This window comes from Perognathus longimembris, chromosome 8, assembly GCF_023159225.1.
Source record: "Perognathus longimembris pacificus isolate PPM17 chromosome 8, ASM2315922v1, whole genome shotgun sequence".
In the NCBI taxonomy this organism is placed as follows: Eukaryota; Metazoa; Chordata; class Mammalia; order Rodentia; family Heteromyidae; genus Perognathus; species Perognathus longimembris.
In genome coordinates, this window is record NC_063168.1 from 31,286,500 (window position 1) to 31,306,563 (window position 20,064).

A 20,064-nucleotide genomic window follows, 5' to 3' on the forward strand; every position below is an offset into this window, starting at 1 on the left:
GTATCAGGAAAATGTGTTACATATACACAATGGAATTTTATGCCTTTCAGAAACAATGGCATTGCCTCATTTATAAGGAAATAGATGGACTTGGAAAAAATTACACTCATTGAAGTGAACCAGACCCAAAGGAAAATGGACTTTATGGTTTCCCTCATAGGAAATAATTAGCTTAGGTTTAGTTTAGTCATAGTGGAAGATCACAAGAGCCCAATATCTATGCCCTTATGAACACATAAGATGATGCTAAGTGAAATGAACTCTATGTATGGAAATGAGTATAATATCCCTCTTTCAATCACTTTCAACATGCCATATGAAACTGTAGCTTTCTGTTGTTGCTGTTCCTCTTTATCTCCTTCCTGTGTTTGTGCCCCAGCTATTACTGTATCCTATCTGAGTACCCTGGATTTTCTATCTACTTTTATTAGAACTAGTGAAGGGAAAGGGGATATCAAAATCAAGAGACAAAGGATAAAAGACAACTGACTCCAAAAGCAATACTTACAAAACCATTTGGTGTAAACTAACAGCACAACTCATGGGAGGAAAAAGGGAAAGAGAGAGGGGGAGTGGGGTAATGAGGGAGGAGGTAACAAGTTGAACAAGAAATGCACCCACTGCCTTATGTATGAAACTCTAACCCCTGTGTACATTTGACAATAAATAAGTAGTTATTCATTAAAAAAGATTAAGCTTCTCTTATCACTCTTTCTTTATATTCTGTTGTGTTTTATTTAACAGAGTGCTCCAGGAGTTATTGTATATTTAAATCAGAGTATTTCTTTGAGAAATTGTTCCTCTTATCACTATGTAGTGATCTTTATTTTCCATGCTAAATAATTTTGGCTTGAATATTGTTTTTGTTTTCAAAAATAAGTAAAACTAATAGTTTTTACTCTTTTACTTTTTTACTGTAAGGTTTTGAAAATTTCATTTTCTTGGTATATATATCATCTTTTATCATTTTACCACAATCTGATGGTCTTTTTAGTGAACATCCTTCTCTTTACTTTGAACTAAAGATATATTTTTACTGTGGAGCATATGGAACAAAATTAAGTGAACACAGTAAGGGTAAATCTCACTAAGGAAGAAGGGAAGCAAATGTGAAGAAGGAAAGTTTTAAACACAATCCAATCAACCATCAACATTTCTAAAGAAGAAAGAAATTTAGTTCAATTTCACATGTATTTCATATCATTTTCTTTCATATTCATAATTACTTGTGACTTATTTGCTATAATTACTGCATTTGACATTGTGCTCAATGTTTCAGAGCCCTGGATTCATTGTAGGTCTCACAACTGTGGATTTCTTCTGCAAGTTTAAGCAGATGCATTGTAGAAATCAAAGAATATGAAGAGCCCTTTACTTTTTTATTGTCAAGATGATGCACTGAATGGTTACAGTTACATACTTAAGACACTGAGTACATTTCTTATCATACTTGTTATTCCTTCCACATTTTTCTCCCACCTTCCCTCCCCCAACCCCTTTTGCTTTAATCTTTTCTTTTTTTTTTTTTTTACTATAAAGAGCCTTTTCTATGATTAACCTTCCATTCTTGTAAGTGATGCACATTCTCAAACAGTATGGGAGAAACCCATGCTGAGATTGAACATAGGTACAATGTCCAAAAGCATTATGCTATTCCTCATTTCTATTGGTAAAAAAGTGATTATCCTGGAATGAAAAACAAGTCCACCTTTTCTTTGTCTATATGGGGGCTTTGTGATCACTAGAGGCTTTTGTCACTTCTATTATTTTATTTTAGCTTTAGTTTTTGAATTGTGTGTGCGTGTGTGTGTGTGTGTTCCTCATGCACATATAATAGTGGGGCTTAAACTCAGAAAGTCAACCCAGAAAATAATTTGTCAAAATATGGTCATGCAAAATTTATTAAACATATGGACACAGAAATGTCAATAACTAATTAAGTATTTCTGGGTATCATGAGTTACATTGCAAATTTAGAGAAGAAAATTTATCATAAGTGGTGATATTTTCTACACAGAAGAAGCAAAACACAATATCCATTCTCTTTCACTTCATCAATAAGATCCAAAAACTTGTTTAAACAACAAGCAGGCTGGAGAAATTTATAATTTACAACTCCATTCAGGAGCAAGTTTCCAAAAATGCCTTCTTGGATCTATTTAGATAAGTAACGTTTGGGTGCAAGATGCTAAGATCAGAAGCTGAGTATGCAGATACTGAAGTCTGCACTTTCACCCCTAGTGCTATACTACTTTCCCTGGTCCAGTAAGTACTGAGAATGTGGAGACTGTAAGGCCTTTTGATATTTAATTAACCATGGATGCTTTGCCATATTTTAATTTTAACTTTATTTTTAAGCAGTTGCATAAATAAGTTACAATTTTATAAATCAGGAAAAATGTACAAGGCATCTTCACATATGTTACATACCTTTTTGTTTTTTTTGTCAGTCATGGGACTTCACTTAGGAGCTGGACACCAGCCTTGCAACTCTTGGTGCTCATGGTTAGGGCTCTACCACTTGAGTCACAGCACCACTTCCAGTTTTTGTTTTATTGTTTTTAAGTCAATGGAGCAAGTTTATTTAAGAGTGACATAGATTTTCAGATGAGAAGGTCCCTGTACTGGTTGTCCCACTTCCAGTTTTTGAGTGGTTAATTGGAGATAAAAGTCTCACACAGACTTTTTCTGACCCAGCTGGGTTCAAACCACGATCCTCATATCTCGGCCTCCTGAGTAGGTAGGCTTACAGATGTGAGTCACAGGCACCTGGCTCACACATTGTTTTATCTCATTACTTCCCTTCTGAGCCCTACCATCAAATCACATACTTTAATTTTAACATCATTCAAATTAAATATAACAACTGAATTTGTCCACTTTTCCCCCCCACCATTTGTGTGCTCTTTTTTTTTTTTTTTTTGTCCCTTCACCACATTTCCTTCTGGTCTTAACCTGATTCACTTTTGCCCTGAAGCTGTATGGACAATGAATAGCCTACAGAGATAATTTAGACTTTAAAGTCACTATAAGCCACAGTAATCAAGAAATTTAGCTAAAGTAAAATTAGAAAGGTTAAGGGAAAATTCTCCTTTTGTTCTCAACTTTTATGATTCTCCACACATGCATTTTCTAAATGTAATTTCCTGCTTAGAAGATAAGCTAGGAGAAGCAAGAATATACTACTCCTTGACTTAATGTACACTAAATGACTATTAATTGCTTAGTATAGAATTAGAAATGGGATTCAAGACAATGGGCATTTCTCCTGAAAAATATTATGTGTGTATTCCAAAAGATAACTAAAGATAATAATAGAAACCCACAATACATAGCAAAGGAGTGTGATAGACTTAGTATTGAAAAAAATATGTATATAAACAAACATGAATGTGGTGAAATGACCCTGTTATTTCTGAAATTGGCCTAGGACATATGTTTTGAAGCTAGAAGCCAACCAAAATATCAGCAAAACTCTCCAAACAATCTAACCCTTACATAAATTAGTTCAGGTCAAATTTTTCCCAATATCTAACTCTATAGAGGGTATATCTGACATTTTATATGATAATTTTTTCTTAAATTTAGTTTTATTATCAAGGTGATGTTCATAAGCATAAGGTAGTGAGTCACTAACAGCAACTATTAGTTGTGTCATGAACAATAAGTTTTATGGGATTGGTTTTCACATCAACATAGTCACATAAATTCATGACTACCTATATTTTATACTATATAGAGACAGTTCATATTATTTAATTATGTGAAAGAGTAGTTTTTTGTAATTCAAATTTCTTAACTATTGTTATTTTCAGCTTATGAGAAAGTGCTAAACTAAGCAATACTTGGTGTCTTAACGTTATAACTATTCTTAGGACATTATCAATATACAAAACCTACAGTCAAATTTGAGATTAAAGGCATTATAAAGTATTTATGAAGTAGCATGTTAAAGGAGAGACTAGAAATTATTGAGGGGTTAATATAATCAAGTCACACTGTATGTGTGTAGGAAATGTCCCTCTATATTGCAGAACAATAAAAATGTGACAAAAACAATATATTTAATACTCATGTGTCTAAGTTGCACATGTTCAGTATTCTGTCTTTACCTTTAACACCTCAAAATTAAGAATTATTTCTACTTGCCTGGTTTTGCAAATTGTTCCTAAGGGAAAATGTTGGAGATAATGAAGTTTATTTTATTATTGATTTGTGACTTGTGGTTGATTGACTTGTTAACTTAAGACGTATGACTAAATGCAACTGTTAAATACATTTAACTTCAGTTATGAGGTCAGAGATGTCTACACTGCTAGGTTGGCTAATAAAGTGATGGGCTCAGAGTTTAAGGTGTGGTTTGCCTTGTGGGTGGGGGAGGAGAGGTGGATACTTGAAGTGATGATTTCTTTATGTTGTGTTATGGACAACTCGGACCAGCTAATTCACTCGTGTGGGTTGATGTGTGCACTGTAAGATATTTCAGAACATCCCTAATCTCTACTCTACAGTTATCAGTTATCTCCACAACAACTGCTGCAACCCAGACATTACTGTTCCTTGGGATAAGAATAAACTACACAAATCTACCACTCTCTTTCTCATCTCTCTATTATCTTACGCTTTTAGTTATATATTTGTCTGTTCATTTGTTCTATGCGGTTAGTGAGATAGTTATAAAATCAATTAAGTTCAAGTTGAAAACAATTCACTTATAGCCATACAATTTGTATCATGTGAGTTTCCAAAGTGAAGAAACTGAACCTTTATCAGTTATGTTTAATAGTTTCCTTTCTTTTGAGCCTAAACTATTAGGACCTGAAAGTCTACTGTACAAAAAATTTTCAAAATGGAAAATTATAGTTCTTTTATTTCTGAAATAAAATAATTGGCATTTTCAGAATGAGAAATTTCTCATCCATCATATTACACATAGTGTCATTTTTCGAGCTGTCAGTCACTGGAAACTTCAGTTTAACTGAAAGAGAGTGTAGGTTCAATGAGAGAAATATTACATGACTACTTCAATAAACATGCCAATTCATGTAAAAGGACAGATGCAGAACTATTCTGCTGTAATCAATCATTTCTTGAAACTAAGAAAACACAATATGAATAAATATAGAAATGTAGTTTTATGACTAAAATTTTGATTTTATATTTTTAAATAAGCAAATGCACCATTCTTTCTTTATACAGGAGAAATTATCGTTTATACTAAAGATCATCCTAGAGTTAGTTAATTGTGTATTGAGTGCCATAAAGATAAGTCAAACTTAGAAATTCTTAATAAATTTAAACTTTATAATTTGTGTCAACCTAAGAAAAATGCAACAGGATAAGAATTCTCTTGATCTTATTCCTAATATTATTTAAAAAGAACTATAAGAGATATAATATTCAATTATTACTCTATCATATCTTCATTTATGCTTTAGAGTGGAAGTCGAGATGTTTCAATTTGTAAATTAAGACAAGAATTACTAAACAATTCTATAACGTATCACAGAAATGCTTATAAGCTTCATGCTCTTCTCCCTCTGTGGTATTTTAGACTTCTGAAAATGCAACTGCTTCCCAACACAATAGAACTTTATAAACACATCAGGCTATCCCAGAGGTTCACAGAGAGAATAGGACACATACTACCATTCAGTTACTGCCTGTGAGATGGTGACAAATGATTCATTGCATCAATCATTAACTATGAGAAGACACCAGGAAGCTGCTTTTCCTGTAATATTCAGGATGAGATTGGCAGTAGATAAAATGACAACATTATAAATATGTGGATGCAGTTTCTATAGGAATACATGGTTGCTGTCTTTTTGCATTCTCAGCAACCTATACAAATCATTGAAAGTTTTGTTCTAGGTTTTGTGTAAAAGTAAAAGCTGTCATAGGACTACCCTCTGTTCATAACTGGTGCTCTTTTTATAAAAAATATTTATTGTCAAGGTGATATACAGAAGCATTACAGTTACATACATAAGGGATTGAGCACATTTTCTTGTCAAACTTGCTACTACCTCCCTCATTTTGTCCCACCTTCCCTCCTCCCTAATCCCCCACTCATAGTGGTACAGTTACTTTACAACATATTGTCTTGTAAGTATTGCTGTTGCCTTTGATCACCTTTTATCCTTTGTCTCACCATTTTGATGTTCCTCTTCCGTTCTCTAATTCAGACAAACATATTTACAATACTCAGGGTACCAAAATCAAATGCAGTGACAACAGGGGCTAAACCGTAGGGAAGATAAACAAGAGACAAAAAAAATAATTGGGCATAGTATATTAAATATAACAAAAACAATAATAAACCACTTGTTTCCATATCTTGGAATTCATTTCCCTTAGTATCTTCTTACGTGATCACATGTACATAGCTATTGAGATGTTGAGATCATCTTCTAGGACTATCCTAGACATATGCTAATTACCAGTGAGGGAAACCATAGTCTGGCCTACCTCACTTAGTATGTTTTGTTTTGATTTTTCCCCCAACTCTTTCTATTTCCTCACAATTAGGGCCATGTCTTTTTTTTTCTAATATAACATAGAATTCCATTGTGTATATTTAGCACCATTTCTTGATCCATTCATCTACTGAGGGGCATCTAGGTTGGTTCCATATTTTAGCGATGGTAAATTGTACTGCAATGAACATGGTTGTGCTACTAGTTTTAGCATGGCCTTGTTTGTAATCCTTTGGGTAAATCCCCAAAAGTGGGGTTTCTGGGTCATAGCTAGAGAGTCCTACCAAGTGGGCCATAACAACTGTTTTTGATGAGGCATTCTCAGGCACTTCATGATTGAATTCATGGCCACTGTTTGGCTGCAACTCTACTAAGAATGAACCTGCAAAGAAGATGGTCATTATTCTTTTTCTAATTATTTTATTATCAAAGTAATGTACAGAGGGGTTACAGTTACATGCACAAGGCAGTGAGTACATTTCTTATCAAACTTTTTACCTCCTTCATTTTTTTTCCACCTGTCCCGCTCCGCATTTCCCTCCCCACCCTCCCCTGAGATGTACAATTGGTTTACAGCATATTGTCCTGTAAGTACTCCTGTTGCATTGGTTTGCCTATTCTTTCTATATAAACACAAATACAAAATCCACATATGATACTTGTGGGTGGAAGTTTTTATTCATAAAAATTACACATGTGATTACAAAACCTACACAACAATAAGTTAAAGCTGAAAGGAATCATAAAATTTAAAAACAAAACAAAACATTTTTACTTTGACCCTTTCCTCTTTGCCTAAATAGTGCAAGCAATACTCAGTTTATAATTTCTGTTAGTTTATATATAAGTGAATATGTATGCAGATTGCATATATTAATACAAATGTGACTCTGCTCTGACCAATTATTTCCTATAGCAATTATGTGTGAGATAAATTATATTCCCCTAAAGATAGCTGTCAATTTTCGTAGTGCCTATGTTTTCTTATTTAAATAACATTTTAGAACAGCCCAGTGACATTTACTAACAGCCTAATATAAAATAATCAAGTACTTACATAACAGTAATTTCAAAATATATCAGTACAATATTCATTTATTCAATCAAGATAAGCAAATCAGAGAATCCATGATCTAGTCTTTGACTCAGAACCAAATATAAGAAAATAAAATCACATAGATAAACACAAACACCTGTTTCCTTGGAAATATTTATTGCTTCATGATTTGAAGTTAATGCAGGCTTTGCTAAGTTTATGAGCTATTTGTTTCTGTGTCTATCAATCCTAGATGAAATCAAAAGAGTAACACTTAGTTTTATTGCATTCCATTTTACCAACTTAAAGTTCCAGATGAAAAGATAATTTTAAACCATCAATTTGACATAATGTATTATTTATTAATCATGGAGGTTTATTTTGGGGCAAGATAAGTAAAACTATAGTTTTTCAAGTAATTCAATATCAATCCTGGGCTCTGAAATAAAGTCCTAGCATTTGTTAAATTTTTCTTGTTGGTTCTCTACAAGTTGAGCCTTAATTGTAGCCCATCTTATTGGTGGTTAATCGGAAATAGAGCCTCACTATCTTTTCTGCCAAGACTGGCTTTGATTCTCCAACCTCTGGAAAGCTACAGGTGTGAACCATTGAGATTCAGTTGATATTTGTATACTAGGAAGTTCTCTTGGAAATTCAGCAATCAGATTACATTTGAGTACAAGATTTGACACTTATAAATTATTTAATGAAGATAAAATCTTTTGGTTCATTTTTTTTTACTGTATTAGGAGTTAGGGAGAGTGATGTCATATTTACTTCACCATGTAAACATTGGTGGGTTGTTGTTGTTGGTTTTTCTGTTTTAGGCTAGAGACATAAAATTTTATTCAGACTGCTACATTTTTAAAGCAAATAAAATATTTAAAGGCTAAATTGTAATCATATAACACCATAAAAAATAAAAATGTCAAGAAAGGACAGAATTTACTAAATACATAAAAGTTAATTTATTCAGAAAGATATATAAGACATATAAATTTAAAGACATTGATTCAAAAGCTATCTCAATAGTAAGAAACGTCATAATTCCCATTGCAAAAAAGGAAAAAAATGAATCATATCATGGAATGAAATAAAAAATGAAAACAAAACCAAAAACGTAACTTTGTATTACCTTGTCTGCAGTCTAATTCACCAATAACACTTGTATTTTTACTGTCAAGATAAAGAGGCACTCTGATCTCTTGTATTAATCTACACTGCCATCCCTTGATTTCCTCCCATCTATCCTACACCAAGCAACCAAGATAAGGTTCCATCTTGTAACTATACTATCAGAAATATCTCATACTTGTACCCATTCTCTTTAGGACAAGCTGCTTCTGAACAGGGTAGCATAGAGGTTACTCTTACTCTTTTTTGTTTGCCAGTCCTGGAGCTTGAACTCAGGGCCTGAGAATGCTAGCACTCTAGCACTCTACTACTTAAGCCACAGCGCCACTACTGGCTTTTTCAATATTTGTGGCACGGAGGAATGGAACCCAGGTCTTCATGTATGCGAGGTAAGCACTCTACCACTAGGCCATATTCCCAGCCCAGAGGTTACTCTTGACACTGTAGTAATTTGTTCACATTTCTTTCTGTTTCTTCTGTGTTTAAAGTGTGGGTAATTCAGGTTGCATGCCTGCTTCTCGGATGGATGAGTGGATCATCCTTGTCAGAGGTTTATGCAGGATTACGTTATGAATGACAGGTCTGATCAACTAAAAGCAGACTAGGGAAAGTACCTTCTCTTGCTCCTGATATGGAATGACATTTAGGAATAGCTAATAAGGTTAAATTTGCTCCCTCCAAACTCCAGCACTCACACCCCCCAGCCCTCCTACTTTGGTCCTTCTCTTCTACTTAAGGAAGTCAGTGTTAGTTGACTTCTTGGGGATTTTTTTTGTTTATTCTAGAGCAGGCAGCCAGTGAATCTCTTGAATTAATTTGGCCTTCTCTCAAAATAACTATTTTAGAGAAATTCTCAGTGTATTCTCTAAGTGAATATTTGTTATATAGTTGACTTGTTTTGTGATAAATTAATCACAGTTTAGCAGTAAGAATCAACATATTTGTAGAGAGCAATGATTCAGAAGTCAGAATTTGAACCTAGGAGAAAAGTTTGCTCTGCAGGGTCTAGCACCATACCTAGGAACACTAGGATCAAATATTACTCTGAAGGCATGTTCTCTCTCATGCTTGGCAGCTGGGATTAGAGGGCTTGATCATGATAATTATGTGTGGCCTCACCATGGGACTTTGCTTGCTGATGCATAGCTGACATGGGATGTCAGTAGGTAGCATGTGGCTATAATCTCAGAGCTTACAAATGAATAGGAAAGATGCTACATTTACCTTTATGACCCACTCTCAAGAGTCACAAAGAGTTTAGTCCACAGAGACAGTTCACATTACAAACCTGACATGATTAAGGGAAATACCAAAGGAAAGAAATTTGTCCAAGAATTCTGAGTTCATGTGATAAAGTTTTCTGAACACTTTCCTCCACCTATTGTTAGAATGATACAAGTACCACTAACTCCACTTTTTTAACATTTGACTATTTTTTTCAGAATGTGAGATCAGGGGTTGGGGAGGTCCACCAGTCTCCTCTACAGACTTCACTTAGAAACTTCATTTGCCAAAATCCATCTGCAGAAAAAAAATAGAAACGAGCATAGATTTTGAAAACAGATCAAGTCATTCTGCTGATTAGATAATTCTGCTTTGTTGATAAGGAAAACAAAGTTGATGTTTTACTTACAAAAGTCCTTGGATCATCTGTAACTTGCTAGACATTTATGACATTGAAATATGCAAAATCATTATGAAGTCAAACATAGCAGGCATAACATGGAAAGAAAATTTGGAGCAAAGGTGTATGAAAGCTTGAATATACTTCAATTTTGACATACAGTTTTCTATTACAGGGTGCATTAGTAAAAGAGCATGCAGTAAATGTATTTTCTTTCTTTTTTTTTTTTTTTTTTTTTTTTTTTTGGCCAGTCCTGGGGCTTGGTCTCCGGGCCTGAGCACTGTCCCTGGCTTCTTCCCGCTCAAGGCTAGCACTCTGCCACTTGAGCCACAGCGCCGCTTGTGGCTGTTTTCTGTATATGTGGTGCTGGGGAATCGAACCTAGGGCCTCGTGTATCCGAGGCAGGCACTCTTGCCACTAGGCTATATCCCCAGCCCCAATGTGTTTTCTTAATATATTTGCTTTGAGGTGAAATATTTTACTTAAAGTTACTACAAAGAAATGAGATCAATGTAAAAGATAAAAGGAAATGGAAGACATGATTGTAAGAGACAACATGACATTCAACCATTAATTGTAATCATGAAATCTTAGTTGACTTGTGTATATGAGATAGAGGAAGGAAGAAAGGAAGGAAGGAAGGAAGGCAAGGAAAAGCAGGAAATACAGAGAGAACAAATACATTTAAATAAAATTGTATCAAATAGTCCATACAATTGTGGATCTATTTCTTTGATATTCTTGGTATACACATATTCAATATATTTTCGCAGATTATCTATGACCAAAAGAGTTAATGTTTGAAATTATGCTACAGCTTGGAAAGTAGCTTAGTGTTCCTGTGCTCATGGAACATGAGACTCTGATCACCCTCCAGCACTGAAATCAAAGCTAATTTTTCATGCTAAAATTATGCTAGAATATTTTAATGATTTTTATTTTTACAGTACCTCCAAATGCAAGCATTCCAGGATTATATTTTTGGAACTATCAGCTAAGAAGTTATTTGGGACAGTGTGAGTGGTTACTTAGAGTTTTTCTGCATGTACCTGTCTTAGATTTAATAACATTTTATAGTAGAAATACTCAGCTGGTAATGCACAAATATCCTTTAAAAATAGATGGAGATTTTGTACACAAGAGTCCAATTAGTGCTTCTTAGAGAATTCTTATCTTAGTATCTATTTTGAGAGTAAGGGAGAGTATCCCTTACAGAAACATATTTGTAAAGTATTATTGATGTAAATGTCTCTTAGCCTCAAGTGAAACTGCTAAAAATTATCCTGCCACATTATTAAACATGATAACAGTGTCAGATTCTGTTCTTTCAGAGGACCTCTTTTAATTTTAAGCTCTTATCTTACTGATCTGTCTTTATTGCATAATGTACTTTATTATTTTAGCCATTAACTGAATGATAAGCAAATAAAATTAACTGCTGTTATATCTAAACTCATAAAACAGGAAGAAGTAAAAAAAAAATCAACCAAAGATTATGTTATACTATTAACATTAGTTAAAATATTTTGTTCTGCGGCAGATACAAAATTTCTTTGGGGACATAGTTATACATAAAATGCTCACATATAAGTTTTGTGTGGGTAACTTGATAACATTGTTTAACAAAAACTGCTTTGCTATAACCAGCCATCTATTACTTAAGAAATACTTGAGAATATTCCACATGAAAGAAAACAATGGAATAAATTGGTTAAAATAGGTTTATAATGAAAATAAGTTAAAAACATGTTTCAATTTCCAGAAAATGGTGTGATACCAGTTCATGAGTTGGGGATGCTCAAATGGCTACATTTGTATGCACATTTGCAAAAAAAATTCAAGGTAATAAAAACAAAGTATCCAGTTTAAAACTCTGTTAAATATGTTCCATATCTCACCTAATTTTGATTTAAGTGACAGATGACCACCTTGCCAGAATAAATGAATATCACCATCCTATTCTGATTCCTGGTGAAGAGAGATAGAAGTACACTGTGAACATTTGCAGCTAAAGTAGCAGCCATGGAGTTTACAAAGCATTACATTTGTCACTGCTATTGGCAGATATTGGTAATAAATAGTTCTCCTTTTACTCTTTATTTAATTTTTCTGGCAATACTAGGGATTGAATAAAAAATGTCACCAATTCCATGCAGGCATTCTGCAACTGAGTAATGTTTCCAGACATTTCTGGTTTTAGTTACTCTTTCAATATAAAGTAGGACTTCTTCCTGGGCTCGCTTACATTTGTCCTATTATCTGTGCAGTTGGGATCAAAGGCAAATGCTACCATGGTTAGCTTATTATTGAGATAAGATCATGATATCTTCTTGTTACCCTGGTCCAGCATCAATCTTCACAACTCAGCTCCCCAGTTATCTGGGATCACAGGTGTGTGCACTATCATATCCAGCCTGGTTGATTCTCTCTTGACAATATTGACAGTGGAATGATTTTGCGTTGTGTAAATGTGATGAAGGAAAGCATGAACAAAGAAACAGCGACATTAAACACAAAAATGCAGAAAAATACATTTTTTACTAAAAAAATATATTACAGAGCCAGGTGCCAGTGGCTCATACCTGTAATCCAAGCTACTCAATTGGCTGAGATCTGAGAATTGTGTTCAAAGCCAGTCAAGGGTAGGAAAGTCTGTGAGATTTTTATCTCCTATTAACCACCAGAAACAGGAAGTGGTATTGTGGCTCAAAGTGATGGAGCACTAGTATTGAACGAAAAAGCACAGGGTCAGATCCAAGGCCTGAGTTCAAGCCCTATGAACACCTTCCCCTTCCTTCTGCCCTCTCTTGCCACTACACACACCCCCACATTCTTATTGCCCAGGATCCCAGGTATGGTGGAGGAACACTGCCATTCCAATGACTTATGAGACAGAAAGGCAAAAGGATGGCCACATTTTAGGCAAAAGGATAGCCACATTTGAGGCCTACTTGGGCAAATTTGGAAGAATCTTTTTAAAGTAGAAGACAAAAGGTTGGAGGTGTGCCTTCAGTTTTAGACTGCTTGAGTAACATCATCAGAAAAGACAATATACATATTACAGAAAGTAACTATTCTACAAATATACATTAATATCAATTAATGATATTAATGATATTATAACCTTTAAACTTATTTTAAAAACATACTCTAAAATAACCTCTACTACCAAGCTTGCAGAGAGAAACATACAAATATGAAAATTTAAACTGTATTAACTATCTTTTGTTTTATGAGAAAAGGTAAATGAAGATTTTTGTATTATGCATACACTTTAATGAATTTTATACAATCTTAGGAAGTGAAATATGTTTCAAATTGAATAGAGATTTTCAAATGAGGTTGGGAAAAATGGCAAAGTAACTAATAGCCAATATGGTCTTTTTCTTATATTTCCAGGTTGTGAAACTGGTGAGCAGGAAATTTTTTTAAAAAGAAGGAAAGAAAGAAAGAAACACCATAGCTGGAGGTAGAAAATATTTAGGGTAGCCTGAAGAGCAGGTATTAGTCCAAAAGAGGCTGTAAAATTTATTACTTAATTATAAAGAAGTGACAGAACTAGATGAACACATCACCTGGGAATTTTAGGATCCTAAACTATAATTTCATTGTGGTTTTGGTGTATTGTACATTTTCCAAAACATCTATAATTTTATAGCAAAAGGTATGAGCATTAAAATATGAAAGTTTGAAAAAACTCACCATGAAATTCCAGGGTGGAAAGAAGCCTGTCATTGAAAACATCTCTCACTGAATTTCTAGGTCATAAAACAAGCTTCCCACAAGTGATGTGGAATAACTTCTGACCTTAAATACTTTTGGAAGCAAGATAGCACTAAAACTAAAAGCAAACAGTGTTATTCATAATCACTTCACTACAGTTAATAAACACCTCAGTCATATTGTTTCCTTTAGACTAAAGAATTTTCACATATGATAGAATTTAAAAATCTAAAATGGATAGCCTCTTTGGAATAAATTTTGTTCCTGTTGGAGATTAGAGACAAATAAGAACAAATAAATTGACAGGTGTATGTACAAAGGCTAATGTGTACATGACTGTTATCGAAACCAGATAAAAATAAAAATCTTAACACTTAAATCTTGGTTTATTGTACAATTATTCAAACAAGGTAGAACCAGGAATCTTAGCAATATAATAGCTGTTCCCCAAGCAGCAACAGGGAACACATAGAATAAACCAACATGAAGGGCTAGAATTTAAGAAAATATTCAGAGTATCAACAACAACAAATATACTGATGGGTAGATTTGAAACTCACACACCTCAGTGACATCTTACAAAACCCCACAATATTTAAGCCGAATTCACTGTAAAGTGAGATACCTCACATGGCTTTAGTGTAGCCCATTTTGAGCCATGTTCATTTCTGCATTGTATACAAAGGCCAAGATGTGTGGAATCAACCCAAATGCCCCTCAATAGATGAATGGATCAAGAAAGTATGGAATATATACAAAATGGAATTCTATGCTTCCATCAGAAAGCATGGCATTGACCCATTTTTAAGGAAATGGAAGACTTGGAAGAAAATCATATTAAGTGGAGTCAGACCCAAAGGTACATCAGCTACATGGTTTCCCTCATTTATTATAATTAGAATGCGCCAATAAATTTACAAGTAAACTCAGTGGAAGGTAAAAGACAAATAATTACATTTGAACATGATTTATTTAACAGTACCCTACACATTCACACAATGAAAACCAAAGGAGGGTGTTCTTACAAGAGGGTCACAAGGGCTCAATAACTATTTGCATATGGTCATATAAAATGATGTTTATCGAAATGAATTCCAAGAAATGCAAACAAGAGATTATTTTATTGTGCTGTGGTAGGTTATTTTTTCTTTTTCTTTTCCTCCTTTGCTTTGGTTTAATCCTTTCTGTGCTTTTAAAAAAAATCTGTACCCTTTGTCTTCTATATAAGTTTATCTGATTGGGGCAGGGGAAGGGGAAGCACAGGAACAATGGGACAGAGGGTGAACCAATTCGTCAGTGAAACCCATTAGATACTGTGCTGGAAATGAACTATAGAACTAGGAGGGGAGAAGGGAAGCTGGGAAGGTAAAAACAAGATTTAATGAGGGAGGGTGTGACACTGTTCCAAAGTAAATGTATTCATTACCTGACTTACACACACACACACACACACACACACACACACACACACACACACACATTTCTCTAAGTATATGTGGTAGGTAATGTCATCTGTAAATATCACCCTTTTCATAAAACTACTCTGACATGTTCAGAAATGAAAGTACAAACAAAAACAAAATACAAGTATATTTTCAAATTCAAAACATAGATATTCTAGAATCTGATTATCACAGATATAAATATTCAAAAATATAAACAAATATCAATAAAGGAAAACTAGTCAAAACTATGCAAATATCTAGCCTGATCCCAATAGAATTACTTCAGTAAGTGCTAAATAAAATCAACAATATTATCTTTAAAAATATGGAATACTACTTTTTTATCATCAAAATGAAGTACAGAGGGGTTACAGCTTCATACGTAAGGCAGTGAGTAGTTGTTACTGAATGGCAACTCGCAACTGCCATCCAAATTTGAGTACTAGAATTGTCCCATCCCTGGTACAGTCCACACAGCTACTCTGCTAAAGCTGGGGGCACATCAATTCCCTGTCAAATCATTTATAACACGTTGACTCTAAGTCCTGAAGACAATTCACAGCTATGTCACAGTAAAATGCAAGCAAATACTGAATGTTATATTTCAGTGTTTCATATTCTTACAATAAGCTTCAATACTATGATACTTGATATGCAGTTAGTTGCTGATATGTATATGTGTATGCATGTAGAGAAATAATTTTTCTTACTTTTAAAATAAAAAAAAAGAATGTGATACATAAGCACAAATGTTTACCAATGAAAATATTTAGTTACTCACCATCAAAGATCTTACCTCTAACTTTTTTGGTGATTTATGTCAGTTATCCTAATCATTCCAGTGATTGAAACCTAATTGATTACAGCGTGAAGCTAGGCTGGGCAGAAAATTTCAGGACACTCTATCTATGTAATCAACATAATGCTCGACTTGGAGGCGTGCCTAAAGTGACAGAGTAAGCTAGAGACCTTGAATTCAGTTGCTAGTAATGGCCAATAAAAAAAATAAAAATTAACTATTATTTTTTCAATGATTTAAAGGCAGACCATAGAAAAGTGGGAGACATTCTAGAACACAAACTTCAACCCATTTATTCCATATTTATTCAGACAGGGGATGACTTCTTTGCTCTGGAGCAAGTTTGGGCTTGATACTCCTACTTATTTTGTCTAGTAGATGAGATTAGAGGGTATGCCATCACACCAAACATTTTGCATTAGGTGGTATCTCACAGACTGTTTGCTTTGGGTAGTCTCACATCACAAACCTCCCAATATCCAAATAAGGAGGTGAAAGATGATGAGTGTTAAACCTTGTGCCCAAACAACACAGTAAAATAAATCTGGAAGTGTCATATATTAGTACAAAATTTAAGAAATAATTTATGGTGAAGAATTAATTTTGTATAAGTAGAAAGATGTTGGTACAATAATATGTCCTACTAGAGTATTTGTAATTAGGGATAGTCAGAGTGTATATAAGTGTTTTAAAATTAGTAAGTTATCCAATTATTATTCAAGGGAGTAGTAGCTAATCACTTCCTTAATTTCATATACAAAATATAATGATACAAAGGACGTTAAGAATAATTATGCAAGTATTTATAATTATTTGTTACCAATATATAGGAGTTATGCTATTCTTTTGAAAATGTCTATTTACATATCAAATAATAGAAGAAAATCCAATCAAAATAAAATTAGATATATTTTATGTACCGTACTACTTGATTATTATCAATTTTATTTGATATATAAGGACGTCTTTAGGAAATGAAGTTATTAGTGCATGGTTTTAAAACTTATTTCTTATCACTTTGTACTTCTATGAAATTATAAATATTACTTAATTTCCTCAAATATTGTCCCTAAATAGCACAAAATGAAATTACTTCTTTCACTGAATATTGATTTGATAATAATTATTTTCACACTATTAGTATGACTTTTCTCTTTAGCTGATGCAAAACAAAATCATTTATTTAATTATGAAGTTTGGCAGAACTAAAAGAGACTTTCATTTGGACTATCACATAGCATGGTACACATTGATGCAGGTTTGGCATAAAAAACGAATTATATGTTCATAGTATGTAATGATATTTTGGTGGATAGCCTTCTAGTATAATGTTAAAAACATGTACAGATGATTTTTCTTAAAGCAGTAGGTTGTTAATATATCATATTCCCTACATTCTATTGAGTCTATCTCAACAATTAAGAGAGCAGAAATAACAAAGATTGTCAAATTAGGCTTTATAATACATGTAATCCTGTGTCCTTGTGTTCTATCAGGCAGGTAAAATATCTGCCCACACATATTTGGTGATAGAATCAACACTTGGCACCGTCATGAATTTTCTACTAGTACATTCATACAGACAAGGACTGACCAATGAAATGGTCAGGGAATCATTTTCAGGGCCTCTTAACATATGCTAGCCAAAGACTTACTAGGCTATTTGCAACAGTCTTGTCCAATATTTTTTAAAGTATTTATTTATTGGCCAAGATAAAATAAAATAATTACTCTCTCATAGAAATGAATAATTTCATTTGAAGTGCTTATAGAAAATGTTCTTTACCATGGTGTGCAGATCAAATTAAAGTAGCCTTCTAAATAATAGGAAACTTGCTTCTTGTGAAGCTATGTCAATCTTTAAACAGTAGTATTCATTTGGTGCTTACTTGTGCATCAGGGGTACTTTAGATGATTTACATGGATTAACACTATGTCAGTTTATTTGGATTATAGCCCATGGAAACAGCCTTGCAAAACCACGTATGAATATATGCTTGATTGAGCAGTAGTCTCTTTGTGTCTGCGCATGATGAAAAGTAGCACAGCGGGAAGGAAATAATTATTCTTATGCAAGCGTAAGAGCATTGTACCATTTGTATAGAAATGGAAAGTCTTGGTAAAATATAATAAGTGAAGCTCAGAAAGGAAGAAGCTGTATATGTTTGTTTATAAGTGGAAGCTAGATTTAGTTTAAAAAATGAGAAGTATATACATTGGTTGTTATGCAAGTGTATATAAATGTATTAAATGAAGTACAGTAGAATCAATAGAATTCAAACAATGTAATTCCTTAGAAAGGCAAAGTCAAAGTTCAACAAAATAAATACCAGGAAATGTGTACTTGATATGAATGGGATAGAATCAAAGAGAAAGTAGACAAATGAAGAAGATAAGATGGGGAAAAAAGCAGCCAAGAATTCAATGTGTATCCTACAAAATTAAGAAAAGTGAGGGAAGGGGTGGGTTGGAGAGGAATAGTTGACATTTTTTAAAAAAGGTAATCCTAATCAAGATGCATTGTATTTATAAACTACTTTTAAATGGCAACTCCTTTATATTGATAAAGATAAAAAAGAAAGAACATGTGGATTCAAGAAAGTCTGCCATGCAACCTATGTTTCTTTGGGTCTGCCTCACTTCAATTAGTGTATTTTCCCCCAAATCTTTCCGTTTCTTTACAAATAGTGCAATATTATTTCTGAAGGAATTCTCCTGTATATATACCATATATTTTTTTTTTTTTTTTTTTTTTTTTTTTTTGGCCTTGGACTCAGGGCCTGAGCACTGTCCCTGGCTTCTTCCCGCTCAAGGCTAGCACTCTGCCACTTGAGCCACAGCGCCGCTTCTGGCCGTTTTCTGTATATGTGGTGCTGGGGAATCGAACCTAGGGCCTCGTGTATCCGAGGCAGGCACTCTTGCCACTAGGCTATATCCCCAGCCCATATTCTTGATACATTCATCTGCTAAGAGGCATATGGATTTATTCTAATATCTTGACTGACAATAGTAAACAATGTTGTGGTGAGCATGATTGTACTAGTTGTTTTATTGTAGCCTTGATTCTATTGGGAAAAAAATGCCTAGAATTGGATATTCTAGGGCATAGGGGAATTCTATGTTCAACTTTGGGGGAGCCTCCATACTGCCTTTAGTGTGGTTGAACAAATTTACATTCCTATGAAGAGTGTAGTAGCATTCCTTTTTTATCACATCATGAACAACATCTGTTATTGTTAATTGTCTTGATAATGGACATTCTGACTGGGGTGAGGTGAAATCTCAATTTTGTTTTTATGTTCATGTCATTCATGGACAGACATATACACTCACGCACATATCTATTGGCCATTATTGTTTCTTCTGAGAAGTCCCTAAGATTTTAGTTCATTTCAATAGAGTTGTTTACTTTAGCAGGGCTATGCTTGAGTTCTGTACCTTTTGTCTTGTGGGTAAGTTTATCTGTTTTGGGCAGGATAAGGGGGAAGATGGAAATGGTGGGACAAAAGGTATACAAATAACAAATGCAGCAGTGAAATCACTAGACACTACGCTGAAAATGAAGTATACAAATTGTGTGAGAGGAAGGCTGGGAGGGAAAAACTGGGCAAAAAACATGGAAGGGGTGACACTGTTCAAAAAGAAATTGACTCATTACTTCAGTTATGTAACTGTAACTCCTCTGTATATTAGGTTTACAACAAAAATAAAACCATATATAATAACAACAATAAAACATATTTTTAAAAGACTAGTGTTGAACAATGGAAAAAAGAATGAATGCTAAATGGGGGTGGGAGTTTTTCTAAAAATTCTCTTCTGCT